A 5,974-nucleotide genomic window follows, 5' to 3' on the forward strand; every position below is an offset into this window, starting at 1 on the left:
TTTCGTTTGACAAAGCCTGCCAACTCACTAAAACTAAACTAATTTATCAAAATTCCTTAGTATGGAGCGCCAATGTTTCAATTGGACTTCTGCTAAGTGTAGAATAATTACTTAAACAAATACTAAAACAGACACTGTAACAAATTTACTTTAACAAAGACAATTAATATTACCAAAATTCAAATACTAGAAAAAATGTTCTCAGATTAGTGCTTTTGTGACGTAAATCGTAAAAATAACGTCACAATATATAGTAAAATTCTTAGGTTAGAAGTTTTAGTATAAAAAAATATGCGTAAATGAAATTATAATAAACAATTAGTATAATTATAATAATTTAGTAAATAAATTAAACGAATAATTAATAACAGTATCTTTATAAAATATTATTAAGTATAATTAATAAATAAATGTAAATAAAATTTATTTTTAAAGTAATTAATATTACAGTTAAAAATAATATAATATAATGAACAAATATGATTGTTATATGTTAATGATATAGGGGTAAAATGAGAATAAATTTTGTTATCTAAATTCGGGTGGATAATCGGCCTTGTATCATTTCTTTAATCATTGATTGAATAATCATATTATAAAAATAATATAATCAACTAATAAATATTTCATTTATCTAGTAGTTAATCAATAATAATCATAAATAACTGAATTAACAAATTTATTATTTTTTTGTATCTATTGTTTATCTTAATTTATGACGAATGTATGTAAAAATATATAAATACATAATTGATTTTAGTCAAAAAGAAAATTTAGTGACTATAATTAAAAAATTTAAACGGTAATTATTTTACAATTAGAAATAATAACCGTAAGTTACTTTAATATAAAAGTAGCATTTCTCTGCCATCATTAAAAAAAGAACACCCTGTAGAATATTGCGTCAAACCAAACGCCGCGCGGGGATATCTGCCGTTAGGGACTTTTGATTGTTTCTAGTGTCTTTCTAATGCTGAAATAGAATAAGTTGTTGGTAAAGTAGATATTACTTTAATATCACTTTACCATTTGCATTTAATTAAATTACAAGTTTTATTGTTTAATTAGTCTTATTAATAGACGTAATTAATATTTTTACGTCCTTTTAACAATATACACTATTTTTTCCTTTATTTACACCGTTTTCATAAGTAATTATGAAAAATAACCTTGCTATAAAATCACAATGACATTTTTGCACATTTCAGTTAATTATTAATTATTCAAAGCTTTCTTTATAAAAATATTTGCATAATTTAATTCTCCAAATGTTCCTTTTCAATTTCCAATCGTTTTTTTCATCAAATTCTGTCTTTTAATAGAATTATAAAGCAATTTACCAAATGTCTCCCAAATGTATCCCAAATGTATACCCACGTGGGGAGACATTTGGTAAAACGATTTCGCAAGGGAATTTATTAAGTTTTTGAACAATTAGTTGTTATTATTTTTTTTCAAATGTAATTATGTATTTGGAATAGAAATTTTTAGTTCTTTAAGTATGTAATTTTTCATTAGTCAAATATCCACTGATAATAAAAAATTATTAATTTAGAAATTCTTTAAACAATTAATTGTTATTATTTTTGTCAAAAATTGTACTTGGGGCTAGAATTTTTTTTTCTTTATTGTGCATTTTCTTGTTACTACGATATTCAAATATCAAAGAAAAAAAATTAATTTTTCAAACTTTGCTCTTTAAATTGGAATATGTGAAATTTCACTTATTACCTATACATTTTATAAGTCGTCCTTTCGATCAATAAGTGCATACTTATAAATAAGTGTATATACACTTATAAATATGTGAATTTTTCACTTATTTAGATTTAGAGAGTGTGCAGGGCTCGAACTAGGTCCGTAAATCCCGTAAAAGTCCGTAACTTTGCTTGAAGTCTGTAAAAGTCCGTTTTTTGAAAAAAAGGTCCGTAAAGTCCGTAATTCGACGTTGTAGGGGGCTCGGGTCTGGGTTGTGTACCTTCTAGTACCAACTAGGAAGTAAATTGGACTCCCTTTCTGTATGCACATAGCAAGGGCACACGAACTAAGGCGGGCTTCGCCCGCCTCTCAGATGTTCCCCCCTTGGGCCCTGAAAAAAACGTTTTTGGGGGGGACACGTTGTAGGGGGCTCGGGTCTGGGTTGTGTACCTTCTAGTACCAACTAGGAAGTAAATTTGACTCCCTTTCTATATGCACAAAGCGGGACTTCATGAGCTGTAACGGGCGAAGTCTTGAATTTCCCGTTTTTATGGTATTTTATGGTTTTCTTACATTTTTCTCGAAAAATAATAGATTTTAGCAAATAATGATGAGAACATAAAATTTGTATTTTGATGAGATCTATAACTTTCGCTTAAAAAGTTTTTCAAAATTTTTCGTTTTTTACGAATTATACGCAAAAAACCACAATTCTATGGTTATTTTATGGTTTTTATTATGGTTTTTACCATAATCATTAAATTTGCACCAATTTTCAATATGATTTTCGTGATCACAGTATTAAAATACGTAAAGAAACTGTATTTTGTTAAAATTAGCTGTTCTTTTGACCAAAGTATATTTTAACCCTTTTTTATGGTATTTAATGGTTTTTTACATTTTTTTCCGAAAATAATGGATTTTAGCAAATAATGATAAGAACATAAAATGTGTATTTTTGTGAGATCTATAACTTTTGTTTAAAAAGTTTTTCAAAATTTTTCGTTTTTTACGAATTATACGCCAAAAACCACAATTTTATGGTTTTTTTATGGTTTTCACCATAAAGATGAAATTTGCGCTAAATTTCATTATCATTTTCATAATCAGCGCATCAAAATACGTTGGTATACCAATTTTTATTGAAATTGGAGGTCCCCCTTATTCGGAAGAACACCCTTTATTTCAAAGTGATTATTAAGATAGTAAATAAATAATATATTTCGACACAAGGGGATAAACCACGTTTTTCTCATTGCGAGTGTACCGCGTACCGCTGCATGAGGCACCGTGTATCGAACAATGTTTTTCTTTATAAGTGCAGGCATAACCTCGTTTACAATAGTATATTGTGCATCTAGGGAGGAAAATAGAAGATTTCCACGAGGGTGGATTTGCAGTTCGAGGCGTAGCGAGCACACGAGCCGAAGGCGAGTGCTGCTCGCTACGCCTCGAACTGCAAATCCACCCTCGTGGAAATCTTCTATTTTCCTCCCGTGGTGCACATACTATTTTTTCTAACACACGTAAACGGAAAGTACAACCACTTCATAAAAACTTTTAACGACAATAGTGTTTTCAACCGAAAGTTTATTATAATAATAGTATAATTTTTTAAAATGATTAATTAGTAAAAATTAACAATTTTAACAATAACAATAACAATAAACAACAATTTAACAATTTAAACAAATTAAAAAACAAATATATTACATGTGATTTTGGACAACAGGGAGGTAAAGTACTTTTCTCTCCCCGCTATGACGTCACGGAGAGGTAAAGTATACTTTTCTCTCCCCGTTATGACGTCAGAGGGAGGTAAAGTACCCTCTCGTCGGAAAAGACATACTTTCCACCCTCTACACAGGTAAGAAATGATGTACTTTCCGTGCGTGTGTTAGAAAAAATTTTTTCCGCATCGGTTGACCGGACTGTGAGGGAATCGGCCATTTTGTACTGATGCCAAACAATAATTAATTAACCTTTAAAGTGCTAAGAGTTGAAAAATCACGCTTAGTGCTAACCTCGGTCTGTCAGACCACTATTCCCTTTTGACAGTTTTTTAGTCATTTATAATTTTTAAAAGACAACTATTATAAATATTTTTTACTTTTTAACAAAAAAAGTCATTTCTGTATTATGCATTTATTTATTTTATTTATTTTATAAATGCAGTCTATGAGAAGTGTCAGTAGAACTAGCTGCGCGTCAAGCTGCGCAGACGTTACTCATGGGAATATACTTTCATTTAAAGCTAACCCCGGTCTTACAGATCGCTATACTTCAAATATTTATTTATATTACAAAATTTAACGAATAGAATTTTTTGAAAAAGTTGTCTCCTAACAGATTTTCATAAAATATGAAGCTACTAAAAAGTTCAAGTTCTTATTATACTTTGAAAAAAAGTTACAAGCAAAGAAAATTTTAATAGCGGTCTGACAGACCGGCATAGCACTTTAAAGGTTAACATTGAAATAATTAACATATTATTAATAGTATTTTTTAGAAAAAAATACCATGTTTACACTGAGAAAAAAATGCTATTGAATCTATAGCACGCATATTTACATACGTTCAAAAGCAGATGTCACTAACTTATATGTAGTCTATTTTATAGCATCGCTATTGAATCAAAGAAGTCATTTTTTGATTTAAAAGCAGTGCTATAAAATAGACTACATATCACATGAAGGTACTGACATCTGCTTTGGAACGTATGTGAATATGAGTGCCATAAATTCAATAGCATTTTTTCTCAGTGTAACTCTCCTTCGGTTTTATTATTTTTAAATTTTGCAGGCTTCGCACTCTTCTACTAAAACCTACTATTTACAACTTTTTTACGTTATGCTAATATTTGGGTACTTTTTTAGTATTTCAGCCACTAAAAGCTACTATTCCTGTTTTTTCTGAGAAATTTCACAACTTTAAATTCGCTAATACTAGAAATCAGAAAATTCAAGGATTTGCCCTTATAATGATAATAATAATAATAATAAATATTATTATTTTTATTAATAATATATGCGAGTATAATTTTAATAGCAATAAGTTACTATTATAATAATTATATTATTTTTATATAAATAATATATTACTCACAATAAATGTCATTTGAAATAGTAATATTAAAAAAATAATTTTAGTAAAAAAAGACAATTTTTCTGTTAATCGAAACATTTTTTTTGTATTGATTTTTTAACAGACTATTAACATAATTTACAAACATGTTCTTAATTCAATCTTGAGACAATATTTACCATTTTTTTCTAAAATGCAATTTATTAGTACTAAAAAATAAAAACAAAAAATTTTTGTTCTGAAAAATGAATTACCTTTTGATAAATATATCGTCATTTTCAATTTTCAACAAGAAAAAGGATACGACGAATTTTCAAATTAGTAAAACTACTCCCAAGAAAGTTTTTCCTTTATTAATCAGGAAGTTTTTCCAAAAAAAAATTAAACCGATTCGATGAGAAATAAAGAAAATTAGAGGAAAATAGCGTATCAGTATTTTCGTTCGCAACGAAAGTTCGGACGGCAGCCATGTTTGTCATATGATGCTCCTCTGTTGCTGCTGCTGCTGTGTGTGTGCGCGCGCGTACGCTACGAGATTTTTTTTCGTTGCGAACGAAAATACTGATTCGCTATTTTCCTCTTATTTTCTTTATTTTTCATCGAATCAGTTTAATTTTTTTTTGGAAAAACTTCGTAATTAATAAAGGAAAAACTTTCTCGCGAGAAGTTTTCCTAATTTGAAAATTTGTCGCATACTTTTCCTCTAGGATTAACTGTTTAGTAAATGTTACCAAAAACCTATTTTTTGTCAAACACGCACGACAAACACAAATAACATTGAAACTCAGTATTGCCAACTTAAGAGTTTAACGTATGTGTTGAGTTGGCGATGCTAAAAGTCTCAAGGTTATTTGTGTTTCGTTGTGCATGTTTAACAAAAAATAGTTTTTTTGATAATATTTACTAAACAATCAATCTTAGTGTAAAAATATATTTATTTATTTATACACTCGTCTTTTTGCCTTAATCTAGCGTTACAAGTGTCCCCGTGGAATTTTTCTTACAAACTATGTACTTATATACTAAATCGAGTACTAAATTTTTGCGTCTACAGAACGGCTTAAAATTAGGAGTACTCGCATTTGCATGGACCACCCGTCTAATGGGTTTTCTCGACAGTGGAGAGGGAAACTGTAGAAAACCTCTCCGAGTACAACCGGTTTATCGACAGTCGAGTTCTAATGGTGTGTAC

The sequence above is a fragment of the Leptopilina heterotoma genome, unplaced genomic scaffold (assembly GCF_015476425.1).
Source record: "Leptopilina heterotoma isolate Lh14 unplaced genomic scaffold, ASM1547642v1 Lhet_456, whole genome shotgun sequence".
Taxonomy (NCBI): domain Eukaryota; kingdom Metazoa; phylum Arthropoda; class Insecta; order Hymenoptera; family Figitidae; genus Leptopilina; species Leptopilina heterotoma.